The sequence below is a fragment of the Chiroxiphia lanceolata genome, chromosome 1 (genome assembly GCF_009829145.1).
Source record: "Chiroxiphia lanceolata isolate bChiLan1 chromosome 1, bChiLan1.pri, whole genome shotgun sequence".
In the NCBI taxonomy this organism is placed as follows: domain Eukaryota; kingdom Metazoa; phylum Chordata; class Aves; order Passeriformes; family Pipridae; genus Chiroxiphia; species Chiroxiphia lanceolata.
In genome coordinates this window covers 39,244,272-39,263,571 of record NC_045637.1, presented here as the reverse complement: position 1 = coordinate 39,263,571, position 19,300 = coordinate 39,244,272, and the positions used below count along the sequence as shown (strand labels likewise).

Genomic DNA, 19,300 nt, shown 5'->3' with positions numbered 1-19,300 from the left:
TGCCATGTAGGTGATCGTGGTTCAGGGCAGTGCAGGGCTACCATAACATTCCCAGAAACCTTGCTCCCTTCTCTGTGCAGTAGTGATGTGAGAACAGTGAAAACTTAGGCTCAGGAATACTGTATTAACATTTCCCTCAATCCCCATGCAACTTTGTAATTCATGCTAGTTGTGTTCAGTACTGAAGTAGTTGTTTCTGGCTACCTTGTCTAATCTGGAAAGAGTGGAATATCACATACAAGGGTGACACCAGCCCACCTGTGACCTGCAAGGCTTTCAATGGCCTTGTCAGCAGAAAGGAAATCCATTCAAGAGCAATAAACATAAGGGCAGGAGGGACTCTGGAACAAAGACCTGCAAATTTCTCTCAGCTGTTCTCCTTCCCCTGCATCTGTGGGCTTGATCACATTAGTTTACTAAGTGAAGTATAATAAACTTTCTGAGGGTCAGGGGTTGGTGGCAGTAGCATGCTATCCTCCTTCACCAGGCTGTGTCCTAAGCATTGCTATTCTGTGCCGTTTCCATGCACAGGGCACATTGGATTTTTTTGCTGTTTGGTGAAGAAGAGAGAATTGAGGAAGCTGTTGAGTCTGCCCACCACATAAACTATGCTGTGCAGACCCACAGGAGCCCCAGCAGTCACAAACCCTGGCAGACAATGCACATTTTGGACAAGGGCACACTGTTGTTTTGTCTCTAATTCAGCCACTGGGAGGGACCCTGTGGGCTGGGCTGGGCTCATTTGGACTGACAATCAGGCTTGCATTGCGCAGGTGCACATGAGACCTGCCAGGAGAAGAAGGGGAAATCAGCATAGAATAAAAGCAGCTCCAAAGGATAGCATGTCCTGTGACCTTTGTCCCTGATGAGGTGGCCAGCTGTCAGCTCCTCCCATCCACCTCCAACATGACCTTAAGTACAGTTTAAGACTGCTGGCTGTTTATCTAATGTCTTTTGTTGTTCTTTATACGCACTTGCAGCAACTTGTGTAAGGATTCAAACATGAGCATAAAAGTGTCTTTTCAGATTTTTAGGTATTGCCTTCATTCTGGGTATTTAAGAAGCTATAGTCCACAGCTTTCCTTACAGTTAGGCAAGAAAGTAACTTTTCTTTCCGTTAAGTGCTGTTGTTTCAAGGTAGGGAGGGAAGAATTGAAAACTAAGGGGACTTCTGAAACTAAGTCCCATTTAGATATCCTCTGTGGTAAAAAAACAGGCTTTTTTATTAGTATAGTTCTTTATATAGCTAGACCTTCACTTCAGCACTTTTGTATGCTGCATTGTTTGTGTTTTCAAATTTGAGCTTAAAACTGCTAGGGCAGCTGGGGACTTCTTTTCCCTAGCTCTGGTATGTGAGGAATTACTGGACTGGAAAAGAAGTTCTCCCAAGAAGGAAGACAGGGACAAGAACTTCAGGTGAGCACATCAGGACTCCTCCTAAAGGAAGGACATTGAGGTATGTTTGGTGGTGTGAATGCTTTATTTGCCTCAATTTGCATCCTTTGAATTCATATTGTACTGAAGTCATGCTCTATCAGGCAGGACAGTTGTTCAAGTGCCCAATGTTGTGAGCATGCATGACAGCAAAATCCTTTTATAATGATAGCACCTGGTTGGAGTATATCTGATTGTGTGTTAGACACATTAGACATAGGAAGTTTTGTTTTAGGAATTGTAAAATAATGTGCCTGCAGGCAGCTGTGCAGCTTTGGTGTGAGGAGGACTGTGGAGGATGGTTTCAGAGGTGTAATACAAAAAAAATGCTTGCTCATTTTAACCCTCTGTGCCCTCTGTAGTTTCATTTCAAAGTAAGCAAACTCTTACTTGATGCAGTTTCTGTTCCTAGGAGGGTTTAGTTACAGGGCAGAAGCACAGACAAGTTTGAACACAGATCAGTTGTTTGCTTTGGTTTTATGTTCACTGGTATCAGCAGTGCATGGTGAATTGGCAGCACAGCAAATCCTGTGATAAGAGTGAATGTGTGGGCAGTAGACTCTCCCCGTGTTCCAACTTGAAATCTTCTGGATGTCTTCTACTGTGAATGGGGTTGAATGTAACTGGGGGGTATGTTATTACATATGATGGGAAAGCATCTGAGTGATTATTCTTGAGAGGTACTGTTCTTATTTGAAGGGAAAGGAGGGGAGTGGAAACTTCTCTGTGCCGGCATTGTGATGCAGAGTGACTGCTTGTGGGTGCCATCTCTGCTTGAGTTGTGAAGGCCACTGAATAAAGCCGTGTTTAGGCACATACGTTTTTAATGGCATGATCGTTTTGGGATGGCTTTGTGTACTTGTCTACTACAAGATTAGAAAACAGGAGTAGTCTTACTAAGCCTTTTGTCACGTTTGTTGAGGTTGTAGAAGCACACAGCAAGGATTGCTTTTGCATTGTGTAGAAAGTGAATTCTTCCTTGGAGATCTGCTTATTTTTACTTTTGGGGGTGTGCGGATTTAACTAAAGAACATGTGTTCACACAGTTATGCCATTTAAATTAAAGTGGGGTGACTCAGTGTGTATTCAGTGCTGCAAGCCTACAGCAACTGCAACAGAACATTTTATTGTCTGAAGACAATGCTAATAATGGCAGTATTAAAACAGCGATGTAATTTCACAAGACGATATTCTGTTCCCAGAACTGCAAAGTGACAAAGATATTTGCCGTTGTCAGACAGGGGAACAGGAGCTGACCTGCAGTGCAAACAGCACCCTCCGCTTCCGCTGGGCTGGGCTGGGGTGCCCTGCCCCTCTCTGCTCCTGCTTTCTGGGACCTGCTCCAGAGTTAGTCACACCAGCGAGCACCCTTGCAAAGCGAACACTCCAGCAGTTGGCTGTGCTGAGAGCTGTTGTCACACAGCCACTTCCCAGAGTGATCCTACTCTAAGCTGCTTTCATCCAGCAGGTGAGCCATCCACCAGCATCCTGACCAGCCGAAATGGCTGGGAGGGCATGTTCTGCTTCTGGCTGCCCCTCACCTATCGCTGCTGTAGTGTTTGGCTCCACCAGGTATGCAGTTGGCTGAAGGAGAATTCAGTATAGGTGTAGTCTTTTGCAGTTAATACATTGTGATTTCCATAGCATTTCCATAACTTATAAAACAGCGGTTCAGAAGTGAAGTGTTTTACATTGATCATGTGTTTCTTTACCATGAGCTTTCATAGAGGGATTGTAGGATGAAAGCAATGTGGCTGTGGTGACTAGTGAAGGGCAACTATACTGTCTTTGTAGCTGAGGTGTAGCTTATAAGTGGAAGTAAATTGTCACTAAGAAATTAATAAACATTACATATATGTTATTAATCCTTAGCACTACCTCTTACTGTCTAAAAACAATAGTAAGTTCCTTATCAAAACAGTTGTTAATAATGCTTGGATCCTGAACAGGTGCAGTGGTGGGAGCTATATAGATTTATTCTTTCATAGGAAATATTAAAAATAAAACATTTCCACCCTCCTAAGTATTCCTTTTCAGCGGGTTCCTGGTATACTGCTGTAATAGTCTCATTGAATAATGACAATGTGGACAACATGATGAGAAAATGAACCAAAGAAGAGATTGTTGGCGGTGTGGAGACACTGGTTAGAAATCTCACCAACTTTAAACCACATTTGTAGTGTCATGACTTACATCCAGCGTGGACATCATCTGCAGTATGAAGCCATTTGGAGGTTTGATGGTGAGCACATTATATTAACATTGCAAAGTTTGCTTCTCTGCATTGGTAATTAGCAGGTAAAATAGCTGTAAATCCAGACTGAGATCTTGCACTGAACACCTTTAAGACGCAAAGCCCCTGAGGACTTGCTTCTTTAGTAACTCGTGGGAGCCATGTGACAAAGTACCATGTTGTGGTTGTGCATTGATTTCAGTAGCTTCATTTTGGAGTTGTGCTCATCTCTTAAAATGGATGTTTTTAAAATGTAGTTTGTGTTTGATTGGAATACTGAAGAAAAAGAGCTGATTTAAGGAAAATTGAATGGGGGGAGAGTGTTGCATGTTTTACAGTGTTGAGATTCCAGACATCTTTGCTGTGAAAAATGGGCGTTTAATTGCCCAGTTTCTGTGTGGGTTTGCTGAGTTGCTTTAGTTTGTTTGTTCTCTGCCAGTTTCTAATAATGCTATTATTTGTTTTCACTAAACAGAAAAAAATTAATTCAGTGATCTCTGTTGCTCAGTGTCTGCTGGGAATACTGCTACTGAATTGTATCACTGCAAATATTTGTATGTTCTTGCTTGTGCTGTCAGTAGAAACGTTAGGGAGAGCCAAACAGTTAGTCTAACTCAAGATTGCTTACATGTCCTCTATTTTCTTTTGATGAAATCATTGCACCGTTCTACCTCAGCGTGATCTTCCATGAGCTGCAAGGAGCAGATCACATCATTATTATTGAGCTGGCTAGTTCAGTCAATGTGATATGCACCACAGAACTTTATGGGGTCCCCTCAGCAATTTCCCTCCCTAGTATATGTTTTGTGGCATGAGAACATCTCCTTTGTTTCTAAATAGCAATATTTGTTATTCCCATCACTTGGTTCTGTCTCCTCTGTGTACCCCTGCATACCTGTATCTCGAGTACAGTGTATTTGGGGCCCGTGTGCAGTATTACAACATGCCAACCAGGCTTGCATAAAATGGCACAGCCCATCAGCCCTTGTTTAGCCCCTACTGACAGTTAAATGCTGGCATTAGCAGCTTTTGACCTTCTCATCCCTTTCTTGAACTGATTCTGTAATGCTGTATACACAAAGGAGTCCTGCACAGCACTGCCTCTTAACTCACTGTCTTGATGAATATGTTATAGGTGCCTGCTGCTAAAAAGGAGAGATCATACTTTTCTTTGTCTAGGTAGTTCTTGTTCTCCTCCTCCTTGTGTTTTCTTGATTTTCTCAAGTCCTCCTGTTTTGTGTGCTGTTGACAAGTAAATCACTGAGAGATGCAAAAAGCAGAAAAGCAGAGGAAATGCCTGGTACATACTGAGAAGCAAATATCTCAGTCTTTCAAGAATGGAAAAAAAGGAGAGATAGAAAGAGGTCAATATATATGGTGATGAATTTAAACATGTGCTTATTTATTACTCTGCCTTCAATGTCTGGATCATCTGCTGCTGAAGATAGTGTGAGGCAAAGAGACACTGTCTTTTGGCGCCATTGAAACAGAGGTAGCAAGATGAGATCAGAAAATCATACAGGTTGGAGGGGACTTCCAGAGGTGACCTGCTGACTGGACTGGGTCCCGTGTGATCAGGTTGCTCAGGGCCATGTGCAGGACAGTTTGAGCATCTCCAAGGATGAAGGTCCAGCAGACTCTTTGGGTTCCTGTTTCACTGTTCACCTCCCTGAGAATAAAGACTTTTTTCTCTGTATAAGGCCTGAATATCCTATGTTGCAGCTCTGGCCAATGGCTCCCCTCCCTCTCTGTGTACCTTTGCAGACAGTCTGTGTTCCCTCCTGTCAGGCAGTAGCAGACAGTGGATAGGTCTCCCTGTGACTTTCTCTTTTCAGGGCTGAAAAACACAGTATTCTCACCCTCTCTTCCTCTGCTCCAGCCCTACAGCTGGCTCTGGGGGGTCAATGTGGGTCTGGCACTGGGCAGCCTGTAGCACTCCAGGCAGCATGTCTGCAGGAATAACTCCTTCTTGTTCTGCATCCTCAATAGACCCCTGAGATTGGTTCCTCTTTTCATGTCAACTGATCTTAAGCTCTCCCTTTTTCAACCTTTTTGGGCAACATCTCCCGGAAAGTAACATTTTCAGACACTTGCATATAGTATGATGTCACACCGAAATCTATGTATGGTAATGGAAAAAAACCCCAACAAATAACTGTTAATTCTTAACTTTGTTACTTTTATCTATTGTGTTGTTCATTTTTACAACTGTCCACAAGTCTTGATCTGACTTTTTTCTTGAAGAACTTAAAATGTGTTTTCTGGAGTAAAATTAAATATTTTGCAGTCAAATGCAACAGTCCAACCCAAAAAGGTGAATGCTACTGCAGGTCAAGGTTCTATGTGTAAACCATATTCTGTTAGCAATTGAAGTGGAAAAATGGCTCTTAAATAGTTTTTTCTGCTGCTTCCCTATTTTTTTAATATTAAGTTTCCCCTGGTATTTCAAGAGCCTGTATACAGATATTGTATACTCTTACAGCAAATCCAAACACAGTTTAGCAGGGCAAAGCACAGTTGCAGACTGGCTCAGTGCCCAGAGCCTGCTTTTAACCTCTGCAAAGGCCCTTCTCTTTCTCAGCAATGCTGAATGTGGTATAGATATTTCACATTTTCTTGCAGGAGAGAAAAAAGAAAATCTCAGGATAGAATTTCTGAATTTTAGTGAATCAGATGTAACAAGTACTGGCCTGAAAGAAGACATCAGATTATAAAGATCCTAAGAAACAGGATAAGGCATACTGTAAACATCCAGGTTAATGAGCAGAGAGCTATGGCACTTGATGAATTCTCATGTAATTTTTGAAGATAGCCATTATCTCCCAGCTGAAAATTCACACACAGTTTTTCTGTGTAGATATTCTAAAAGCATTATGGTTTTCAGAATATGCAGTGTGAAACAGTAGGTTTTTAACTCTTTTTTTATGTGCTGACCATTAAATATTGTCTAATGTATGTAGGAATTCTGTGTGGCTAATTTAGACTTTGGACAGTACAGGTATATTTGAGAATTCCTGTGGGGTAATCCACACACTCATCAAGGAACTATTGACTGTAAGTTAAAGCAAGTAGTATGTCAAGAGATTGACTACTTGATTTTATGTTGTTATTTCTCACTGACTAAAGAAATTGGATGTGTCTCTCCATCCATAAAGTAATCTCAACATAATATTGAACCACTCTTGAAAAGCTGTTGCTCATAGCATGATGCTCCTTTTGGAACTTGACATAATGTGCATCCCTTTACAAGGTGCATGCATAAAATATTAGAAAGGTGGAGTTTGTGACCTAGTTAGGATTATGTGCATGATCTCTTCTCCTTGGCTGAACTGAGGAAACAACTAGAGTGGGAGATATCTTTATATACAACAAACCTTGCCTTAACTTTTGGTTTGGTTTCTTTTAATGAAAGGGTTATTTATGAGTGTGTGCTCTTTTGATTTGGGGCTGAACATAAAATAGCTAGACATCAGAAAACTTAGTATGCAGAGTGAAATTTAATTAGGTAACAGCATAAAATCAAAGATCCTTTTGTAGAAAGGAAGCAAGAATCCTCTTTTGGTACTAGAAGCGCGTATGTAGCTAAGTCCTATTTTCATCTCCTCCTCTTCACCGAGAGGTGTTAGTAATAGGCACGTGTGATCTGCTACCAAGGGTGATGGGTCAGGGATATGAGGAGGAATGGACTGCATTCCTTCATCTTGCATGGTGCCTTCTTCATATAGCAAAGGTGCATGAACTCTAATTTTTTAAAAGGCAGTCTTTAACTTTGTACATTCCAGTTTGAATTGCTAAATTTGGTCTTCACAGACACCAAGCACCTATGTCATGATCTCAGTTTGACTTCTGGGTGCTAAATAGCTCTTGAAAGTATGCACAGAATCTCTGAATTCAGGCTTAATTAACCATTTGCATGAAAAATTGAAGCCTAACTTTTTCAATACCTAATTTCATCTTTCTTTTCTTGGTAAAAATTTTGCAAAAGTATATCTGTTCATAAAAATGTTTTTATATCTGTTAACATATACGGTAACTGTTGGGCCAGGTAATAAACATCAGATGTGCTCCAGTTTAACTGCTCCAACTTTTAAGTTATTTATTTCAAAAATTGCTTTTCTTTTGTGGTATATTAGGCAAAGATGAATATAATTACATGTGTTCAAACATCTGTTCAATGTTAACTCTCAGAATGAGAGGTTACGTGCAAATTTTTGTAACTCGTAATAATTGTGAGACTCAAAAAAAACCCCCCAAACCAACATACAATAACAAAAATACCCCAAAAAAAAACCCCAAAAAACCCGAAAGAAAAACCCACAAAAAAGCACAGCTATGCAAATGGAGAAGTAGAGGATTCCTTTATGGGAAACACCAGATACACATTTTGAGCGAGATAAGACACTGACACATCCAGATGTGAGTATTTCATATAAGCCATCAAACCTTTTAAGTCACCTTATGCTGGCAGTACCAAAGCCAGCAAAATTTTCCCATGTTTCATGCAGGCAAATGTCAGTGATGAACTGAATTTTATTAACTTAAACATTTTCTGTTTCTCTTCTGTGGCTTTGTAACTGTCTTGGGTTTTGTTTTGTATTGTTTTCCTCGTCTGTTATATTGGGGTTTTAGTTTTGTTTTCAAAAAAGCAGTGAGATTCATATTTTTATGAAGAAAGAAATGCTTGGGAGGTACTTAACATAATTTTTGTTTTCAGTTATGGCAAACACGTTGTAAGTAACCTATGTTGTGCAACTTGTGGTTCCAACCTCCTGCTGTATTACATGCACTGTGTACTCCTCACCAGAGCACAAGCAGCAACTTCGAGCTTCTTCTCCTCTTCATTTAGAGGTTGACCAGCGTGGGCACACAGCATTCCTCTCTGTGTGTCTGCACATGTCAGTGTGTGGTCTCCTAATTAAGATTTGTTGTCATCCAGATAGTTCAAATAAAGTTTCATGTGTGGTTGTCACTTTTCCTGTTGTAGTATTTCTGTGATTTTAATGTTCCAAGGACAAGACTTCTCTGAACATGCATGAAGGCAAAAAGCAAACCAGCTGTGGAAAGTATATTTAGGTATAAATATTTTAGCATTTCATATGGAGGACAGACTGCAAGATGCTTTTAGTTGGCATGATGTTGTCTTCCTGAGAATTGTTTTATAATAATTTTATTGCATTTTTCTTTCGTTTCAGTTTCCATTATCAAGGGGAAAGAGTCTTTGCTTTAATTATTCTTCATTAAGATTCATATCTCTGAGTTTAAACTGAGATAAACTTTGGCAATTCTCAGGTTGTGGATATCTAAAGAGAAGTGAGGTTCTGGCTCAGGAAGCAAACTCCCTGTTTTCCAGCAAGTAAAAAAAGGAAGAATCAATTATGCTCCCTGAATCCTCACCTTGGTGCCTGTGTGCTTACCCCAGGCACAGGGCACACCGTGCTTCTGAGTTAAGAGATGCTTAAGAAGATATGTCTTTGACAATGCCTTTGAGAATTTGTTATGAGATATGTCCCTCTGCTGATAGTATCCAGGAGGGATAGATGTCTCTTTCATTCATTAGATGCATCTCAAAGAAGAAGTCCAGATGTTAGACTGGACTCTTTCTCCGTTTTAAACTCCCCACTGGGATCTTGCTTACGTGGGCAAACACGTTGGTCATACCTTCCTCTGAGATTTTGAAATTTTGAATATGCAGTGTCAGTCACAAGACTCAGAGGTTTGTTTTTCTTGTAGCATGGTGCTTTTTATTGTAAGGATATTGAGATGACAAGGGACCAGCTAAAGGGACTACTTGTCTGTAGCTATGCATGTTCCACTTGCATTTCAATGACTCTTAGTTCTAAAGGTCTCAACCCCAATATTAAGATATTACTTAATGAGTCTTCTAAACATGTCATGTTACTAGAATCTTCTGGCACCACAGATGGAAGGAGAACTGTCCTGACAGCACCCAGTCTGCATGTGGATGTCCTCAAGTCAGTCAGTCTTGAAAAGGAGCCGTCACTCCTTCCTGAACAGTTTGCATATCCTTTTGCTTGCCAAATTATAAAAAAAATACATATCTGAGAATGGTAGAAATGTTTAGAATTTATCTAGCTACAAACCTAATTTTAAGATCCTCAGATCTCATAGTGGTTTTTAAAGTTTTTCACTTGACCTTGATTTCACCAGCAGATAAAGAGAGACTGTTGAAATTAGGATAATGAGCCATTGCAGTATGCCATCTGCCCAGCCATTGTGGAGTGTTTTTCTAGGCATTCCAGAAAGATTTTTGGGAGAGAAATTTAAATGAGTGTGGGATTTTATAGAGAAAAATAACTAAAGAGAAATGTCAGTTCAGAGGAGAATGTGGTGGTTCACACCCATATAATTGGTTCATTTGAAAAATATTGAAGAAGTTAATATTTTTTTTAGTCTGTGTCTAGTCCAGAGTTTCTTACCTTGGTTTGAGTACTTCCTGTCCTGGTGCTAGGTATTTTCTGCCCTTACAGAGGAGATTAAAGCTTCTAGCTGAAGCTCAGGTAGTAAACCAGCTCAGCGTCATGAATTTTTGTAATGTTGAGAAGTTTGACATCAGCTGTCTTTGTGCTGGTTTAGATCTCAGATGGTTGAAAGTATTTTTTATTTTTTCTTTCTCTTTATTTTCTCTCTCTCTTTTTTTTTTTCCCCCCCAAAGAGAATTGAAAAGGTAAGGTCAGTTGCTTTAATTATTCATTATGGAGCCAGAATTCAACTATATTCCGTTCACCTGTCTAGTAGGAGCCAGTGACCAATCAGTTCTTTGCACAGATCTTATCTACCAGGTCTTTGGCACTATATCAGCATATCTTTTGTTGATTTTTAAGAGGAGCACTGTGGGAACACTTATTGTTCCTAAAAGAAAGTACTGTAGAGGCCAGTCTTTCCTGTAGAAGTGAGGCAGGTTGGATGGAGCTCTGAGCAACCTGGTCTAGTAGAAGGTGTCCCTGTCCATAGTAGAATGGTTGGAACTAGAGAACTTAAGGGTCCCTTGCAACCCAAACTGAAACTATGTTTCCATGACATGAATCTGCTGGTGCTGGCCCTGTTAAGTTATTTAAATGGAAACAAAGATCTAAGAAAGAGTGGCAATGAGAAATAAATGGAATGGTGACTGTGCACCGCTGTCAGGGCACACCATGGCAGCCATGCTGATAGGGGTGCTCCACTGTACCCTACCTGCAGGGAGCACCAGAAAGAAGCACTGAGCTCTCAGTGGTCATATGTGCTAACAAACATTTTCAAACTCTACTCTGCATACAGTATAAAACTGTATGGCAACATACCTTGCTGTATTTTCAGCTGAACCATACATCTACAGGAGAAATGAAATCCTGGACCCCCAGAAAGAAGTCCAAGAAAGAATTAAAAAGCACCAAAAACTCAACTATATTAGTTGTCAGACATAAGTTCTGTTGCCTTCTTGGAGGCCAGGCATTTGGTAGTGGTTTATCCCAACCAGGTTGGTTCTTCCAGTGCAAGGCTGGCCACATATTGTAATGCAAATTCCACATAAGGAGTGGGACAAGCAAAGCCTGTTTATTTATCATCTTCCTTTTGTCTTTTCTTGGAGAAAAATGTGTGTAACTTGGTGGTGGCCTTTCTGGGTTGCTCTGTGTTAGGACTGGGCCATACAGGTAGATAGCTGGGGGAATCAGGGGTCTGGCATGGTGCTTGCAAAAGGGACAAGGTTTTCTAAAGACATTAGAATTACACTCACATGAGTGATTAGAACTTGAGAAATATTTATATGACATCTCTTATGCTAAACAGTGTATTGAATTGGGAAAGGAGGATTTGGTGCCTTTAGTTATGCTGATAAGTTCTTCCACTGAAATTTTTGCTACATTCTTTGTTTTCTCTACTTTTTCTTGCAGTTGCATGTTTATGTTTAAAAATAGTCACTGTAATGTATTCGGTCCCTCTCAGCTGTGTTAAGTGTTGGGTTGATTAGGAAGTTTCTCTGAAATGTGTTGCTGAAGGTCACTATCTTGGACTGATGAAGTGCTGCTGGAGATTTATTACCAGAGCAGTTCATCCACTTGAAACAGTGCAGTTAATATATGGTTCTGCCTTGGGCTGTTCATCCTGCAGCTACAAAATCCCATGCTGCCTGTGGAAGGATTTGCTCTCCTGTTGGTGGAGATATGAGTCCTCACAGGGTTCTCCACAGTGGTGCTTCATGGTTCCATGTACGAGATGCATAATCCCAGGAATATTGTGCTGACATGTTGAAGAACTTTCGTAGTACTTGGTCTGACCCCACATTACTCTATAAGCCTTATCCATTAACAGTTTTGTCAGTGCACACTCCTTTTGCAGTTGCTAAATGGCATTTTTGGTGTTTTGTTCCATAGCATGAATGTTGAAACCAGTCATGCTCTGAAAAGCTCCGCAGAACGTTAATCTGTTTGAGTTTTGTGTGTATATCTTCTTTAGTCATTTCTGTCCTGGGTCCTGGTACAAGTTCAGTGAAGACCATGTAGTGCGTCCCTTCCTGGTGATTTCACAGTGGATACTGTGAAATGAATACTCTCTCAGGAAATCTTTGAGACCTGAAGCAGTTGTTTATTGTGGAACCAGAGGATTGTGGCAACCCACTGTACAAGAGCTACTCCAGTATTAATACTTCCACTTTTGTTACTATGACCTCTTTCTAACACTTAGAAGATGCAATGGGCTATACATTTTTACCATAGTATACACTGTATAGTGTTCACTATGCAATAACTATTTGTTAGTCATATGCTGAGAGTCATATCATAAATGTGTCTATTTGAATTACTAGCATTGGAGTAAACTACATGTATGTGAGTTTTTATGTCTGTATACTTGTTTCAGTAAAAAAATAAAACTGTATACTTGTTGGTATGGGAAGTAGTGAACTTTCTGGTGCGTGCCCTTATGTGTTGTCTGTTTTCTGGAGTTCTCTTAAAAACCATTGTGCTGGTGAGTCTTCCTCAGCTTGGCATTTCTGCCCTTCTGCTGACTGTCATCAGCCTCACAGCAGAGAGGAAAACTGCTTCTTCCCTCACTCCATCACTGCCTTTTTGCACATAAAAAGATGTGTAGAAAGGCTGCATTCTGCAGCAAAGCTGTTTTCCTCCCAAGTGAATATACTGACTTATTTTTACAACTATTTTTAGCAGGTGACACAAAATACAAATGTTTGGATTTTTTTTCTGTGTGTTTTAATATCTTGTTTAAATCCTCAAAAAGGAGCTAATAATTTTGGAGAGAAAAAGGAGAAGGTATTGCATATAAAATGAAAGATGTATTGGTTGACTGGCAAGGAGTACGATACTGCCATAGTTTAAAAAAGCATTGTCTAAAATAAGTACTTTAGGAAAGGGGAAGAGGACTAAGAAAAAAAGAAAGCAAAATTTATACTTTTTCTGTAGTTTTGTGCCACCAGTTGAACGCTATGGTTCTCCCATTAATACAATAATCACTTCAAATAGATGGTCCTGTGCAGGGCTAAGGGTTGGACTTCATGATCTTCGTTGATCCTTCCAACTCAGCTAATTCTGTGATTCTGTAAAAAGTGAATAAGCTATTCCTAGTAGACCTATAAAAATTAAATAGTAGGCATTAGTTGTCATTAGTTTGGAATATATCCTGTCACCTCTCCCAGCAGGGAGGTGTGGAAGGTTTTTTAAGCACACAAATATTTTGCTCTTTGACCTTAACTCTGAATATGGAAAAACAGATCATCACTGTAGATTCCATATTTTGATGTCAAAATCAACTAGCAGCTGCCCTGAAATAACACTAACATTTACATGTTAATGTTTTCTCTCTATTACTTGCAAAGTAGCTGACACTGATTCCATGCCCTACTAAAGCTGTGTCATAAAAATAGTGCTTGGTTTTTTTCTTTACAGTATTTTCTCTCTTCTTCATTTGAAAATAGCAAAAAACAAAACAAAATGGTTGTTTATCTGTAGCAAGAACTTAAAATGCAGAATTTTGTGTTGTCCTTCATAAGTGAATTAAAAATTGCATTTAGACATTTGACCCTGTTTACATTTATACATTGATCCACAGCATGGATGCAATTTATCTTGCACCTCAGATGCTGTTGTATGTGAACTTGTTTTCTGAGATTTCCCAAATGACTTTTTAATTAGTTGTTATTATTACACAGCTCGTAGATTTTTTCCAGTGCACAGCCACGTTGATTTCATCACTTATCTCATCTTTCACGTGAAATAATCCTGATTGCTGTTGTGGCTGCCTTGCACTTCTTACCCTCACTTCTGCTGGCATGGACCAACCCTGGTGTGTGGTTTCCATGACCTTCAACATCACAGCAACACTGACCTGTATGCAGCTTCAGTGTTACTGTTATGTTGTGTTCTGGTTTTTCTAATGCCTTTTTTCATATTTTGTTTTCTTGTCTTTTTTTCAGAATCCCCTGGAACAGTACATTCCCCTGTTCAGAGCTTGGACAAGAGTTTGGCATTCTGCTTTTGCAGGTACTTTTTTGAATTAAAATGGCCACTTTTTCCCAGGGGTTGATAAAAGGAGGGCAGTTCCAGAAGGACTTTACCATGTCTTCTTCTGCTGTCTGGGGAAGTATGTTCTGTTCATTAGCTGCAAATATATAGCTCAGTACTGTTTCAGAAGGATTGAGGCTTGCTCTTGCTGGCCTCAGTCATGCAGCAACTTATGTGTCAGTGTTGCAGAATCCTTTTTGGAAGTACTCCAGTAGTTCCAGGCTTTTTCTCACCCCCTATTCCCAACCTGTACTTCAGTTACAGCCATACCATTCAGTAGGTTGTGTTAGCTTTTTATGATGGAAACCTCCAATGTAAGTGAACACTTCTAGCCTTAGTCCTCCAGAGCTGTTATTTATTCCTGTTATTTATCTGAATCCTTTTTGGAAGTATTCCAGTAGTACCAGGCTTTTTCTCATCCCATATTCCCAACCTGTACTTTGGTTACAATTTTTCCATTCAGTAGATTGCATTAGCTTTTTGTATAGGAGACCTTCACTTCAAGCGAGCACTTGTAGCCTTAGTGCTTCAGAGCTTTTTGTTATTTATTTGGTTATTGCTACTACATTCAAAACATGGAATCACAGAGAATCACAGAATGGGTAAGGTTGGAAGGAACCACGATGGGCCTTTAGTGAATCCGTGCTGACTACTCCTGATGACCTTCTTGTCATCCATGTGGATAGAGATGACCTCCAGAATGAGGCACTTCATCACCTTTCCAGGGATGAAGGTGAGGCTGACTGGCTGGTAGTTCCCTGTGTCCTCTCTCCTGGCCTTTTTGAAGGCTGGATTGCTTTCTTCCAGTCCTCAGGTAGAAGTCCATCCAGAACATGCTGAGCTTGATCTCAAGGTCTGAGCAGGAGATGAGCATTACAGCTTAAAATCTTATTCATCGCTAAAGCTCCTAAAGAAAAGGGGGAAATCCAGTATCTCATCCAGTGGAAAGAGTAGCTTCATCCTTGGTAAATACAAGGAAACCAGCTGAAACCCAGAAGGGCAGGAGGGGATGCCAGCTGAACATGTAGCACATTGTACCAATGGTTGTACAATTCTTGAAAGACCAATAGGGCACTTCTGATATTTCACTGTAGCAAAGAGAAAAATCAGTAATCAATGTCTTATGTGTCATATGTCAAATCAGCAACACACTTCACTAATAGTTAGTTTTAATTCCACTCAGTAGAAAGCGTTTTGTGTTCATCTGTTTTCAATCACCATACTTGGCTCGAGAACGTAAATTCGCATCGTGTCGTGTGGGGTCTTAAATTAATAATTATCACTGCTGTTTTATTTAAAGACAAAAATGTTAAGTCTGAGAGTACACATGGCTAATTTAAGGGTAAAAATCTGTTCCCAGAATGTAGAAATCATCTCAGAAGCCATTTCTGTCAGCTGAGGAAATTAGGAACTTGAAATTCCAGATATGTTGTAGTACAAAATTAAAGGCAGCAAAACCATTTTAGCTGTGCCAAGGGCTGACACGAGGAACATTCAAAGCCTGGTAAGTGATCTGTGTTAGGTTCTGTGATCACAAGTTAACCTCTACTAATTTTACAGTCACATTTCATATTTTTACCTTCCTGATGTCATTCTGTATAGGATTTATTTCTACCGTCCTAGAAATGGGATTCAGTGTTTTGTGTTCATACAGATGCTGCAGGAGGTCTGTAGTTTTGTTGGAAATATATTGCTCAGTTTGCCAACAGAAAAGATTGGATTTGTGATTTATGATGAAAGCAGCATTCAGTCCTGGCTGCAGTGACATAGCCCTTTTTATTAGCTTTTAAAGAATGTCTCGGAACCAGTCCAGATCAGTGATGAGCTGGTGCTAGTGAGCGAGGGACGTCTTCAATGGATGGACGTGGTTCCCCAGCAGCAATGGGGATAGTGTGCTGGCAGGGCAGCTGGACAGGAGAGGTTGCCTTTATGCAGCAGGCATGAGCAGATGAAAAAACGGAGATCAGGTGTCCTCACTTGAGGCTTGGCACCTTGGTTGCTGCATCATATTATTTTTATGGCTTAGGCAGCTTAGCCCTGAGATACTCTAGTTCAGTTAACTACTAAAAAAGTTTGCTGATACTCATCTCTCAAGAAGTTAAAGCAGTAGCTATAAGTTTGGGATATCTCTGTCCAATTTCTAGGTTTGGAATAAATTTCTTTTGTTACTTTGGGCAGTCATACTCAATCGTGTATTTAATTTTCAGTTTGGAGATTTATCTTCGTTTACAAAGAGGGGAGATCTGTTGATGTGGCTATGTATCACAAATCTTGGAGGAGAATGGATATACAGCAATGATGGAGTAGTCTGATACTGGAAGGGAGGGTAGGAATGGAGGAATAGTTAAAACAGTTTTTTTAAGCAGTAGTCTATGGCACTTGTGAGGACGCGGTCAAGAGCATCTCTAGTTCAGGACTCCCCAGGGACAAACCAATTGTGTATCTCATCATGCAATCAGCACATAAAGGGAGCTGAAGCATTGCCAAAAAGAACTGGATTTACCAAGTGTGCTGCATTTACTCCACTATTCATTTTCCTCTTGAAAGTGCACAGGGCTCTGAGGCGGGTATCCTTCTGTGATCTCCTCCTGCCAACCACCCCACTGCCAGCTCCTTCACCACCAGCCTTCTAGGCTCAGTGGACAACCTACCCCAGGCACGGGGGCTGCAGCAGAGAGGTGTATCTCTTTGCTGCGACCCTAAAGTGGTCTGGGTTAGCAAGAACTTTGCTTCAGGAGGATCTTCATGCCAGCTTTGTTTCTCCTGCAGGATATATGAGCTGTGAGAGAGGAGAGGAAGGAAAAGCCCTTGAGGTGTCTCTTCCACTTTCCTGTAATCCCTCTCTGTCCTTGTAATCTACTCCTGCTTCCCAACCCACTATTTGGTGCTCCTTTCTCTGTTCCCAGCACCTTTTCCTCTCTACTCTTCCTTGGTAATTGCATTTCTCCTCTACCTCTCCATGTCTTGCCATTTCTTGCTCTTCTTGTGTCTGTCCACACACTCTAAATTCCAGTCTTAGGGGTTTTTAGTTTGTTTGTTTGTTTATTTTCTTGGCACTGGGATGTCTTAACTCTCCTTTCACTGCCTTCCTCTCTTCATTTAATTAAATACACTGGTCATGACTTGATACAGCTTTTGTTTTCCTTAAGATAATGAGGGTTTTGTGGTTTCTTAAAATTTGTGGTCAGGAAGAATTTCCATCATAACTTCATCAGACCCCACAAATATGCAAAAACTATTCAAGAGTCTGATTTCTTAAATGCAACTTTCTAAGAACATTGTTTTAGTGAAGAGTCATTAATTTAAACAGTAATACAAAAACACACTCCGAGTGTCAAACTTGGCTATTAAACAGAAGTTTGGATGCCCATTAACAAGTAGCTAACTGAATGTTCATCTTCAGTTAAATAGGTTGCAAACAGTTTGTGAAGATCTGTGGTTTTAACATGTGGGCTCTGTGGGCACATATTTCCCATATGGAAATCAAGAAGGAAATATACTCAGTGTATTCTAACATCTCTGCCTCAACAACTGTAGTAAATACTGGTAGTCTGAGGTGTTACACACGCAGGCGTGTGATCATGCTGTGCACATGCAGTGTAGCACTTGCGTTGAGTTATACAGCTATATCATTGATTGCAACATCATCATAACATAGAAGACCTAAATTGCATTGTGTTTCAGAGCCAAAATTGGTATTTTTAACCATCAGCTTAAAGTAGTATTAAATATACAGACGTGTTTTTGAGACGTAGTGCTTTGCAGTCCCTCAGTTTTCTTTCTTGACTTCTAACACCATGTATCTTTAGTCTTGAGGCCGGAGGAAAGGGGAATGAACTATTCTGTGCTATGGGAAAATGTCATCTTCTCTAGAGAAAAATATAGCTGTACCAGTCAAAAATAAGAGAGCGTTCATGGAGTTGTCCTGAAGGTTGCAGTGCCCTGGAACACTGCTGTAAGTCATGTGTGGTTTGTTTTTGTTGGATTTTTTCCCAATTATTAGTTTTTAAAGACTTGATTTGTTTTTACATAGTCAAAATTTTTATAGCACACTTATTTAAGAAAAAAAATGTACAATATTTCATGTGTGTAAAGTTTCAATGCTTAGAAATGGTTAACTCAGGGCAATTAGATTGTAGAAATTACTTTAAAACAGCCATGCTGACCTTACTGCAGTAATAGCTCATGTTACAAAAAAGGCTGTTTAATACAAAGAGCTTTGGCAAAAAAGATCCCACAGCTAATCAGAAAAGCAGCTCAAAGTCCGCAGTTGTCAGAATTAGGCCACTCTATTGTACTGCCCTGGCTGAACATTATCATTTTTCTAAAGGTACTGGTTTTACCATACTCATTTTTCAATTGTGCCTACTGTACTACCTATTAAAGGTGGCCTTGTAGGTTCTTAATGTCAGTAAGAGACATTAATTGGCTATATTTTAATATTTATTTCTGAAGATGAAACAGTTGTTTTCCTGTATAGAGTTCATTAAAAAGAATTTTCCATGTAACAAGATAAGCTGTTAGGAGAGAAAATATTTAAATATCTATAATCTAGATGACTTTCTGGTTTCTTGCTTGTAAAATTTTGGCAAGTAATATAAGAAATATTCCATATACTTGGGCACTGTTTCTTTCAAATATGTTTTCAGAAGATGTAAGAAACTTCAGAAAGGTGCTATTAAGCTTTGTTTTGAAACTATGAAAATAAGTATTTTTAAAAGATTCTCTTTCTAATTAAATTTCTAAAGGAAAGGAAATTTTAAGTATGATATGGTTTTTTCCATTTATAATAGCTCTTTATGGTTGCTGGTTTTTTCACTACATAAATTGTTGGAATTGTTTCTCTTTTCTGGACTGTATTTGTTTACTTTGGGTCTTCATGTATTTGAACATTTCTGGAGTTTTGCAGGGTTAGTAACTGCAAGTGAATGTCTAACTGCTGTTTTCTTTGTGGGTTTATGGTTATTTCTCAGACAAAATCTGTTCCTAGCTATGATACTATGTTCCTTTAATGTATTTCTCATTGTAAACAATTTTAGAGAAGTTTTGACAATAAATAAAAGTCTGAACATGGCAACTTGAGATTTCAGGGCTTTTGGCCTCTTATGACAGTCTGGTA

At 39.8% G+C, this 19,300-nt stretch overlaps 1 protein-coding gene across 5 annotated transcripts in view; it reads left to right on the top strand.

Annotated features, from left to right (window-relative positions):
* The window catches only part of FAM110B (family with sequence similarity 110 member B), a 116,412-nt gene that overhangs the window by 84,330 nt on the left and 12,782 nt on the right, over positions 1-19,300 (top strand). For 3 of the 5 annotated variants that reach the window (XM_032702653.1, XM_032702662.1, XM_032702671.1), the window contains one exon: positions 14,094-14,160. The exons of the other annotated variants lie outside the window; for them this stretch is intronic. The gene's annotated coding sequence lies outside the window, so the exon portion shown is untranslated. The remainder of the gene's footprint in view (positions 1-14,093; positions 14,161-19,300) is intronic. 5 annotated transcript variants of the gene reach the window in all.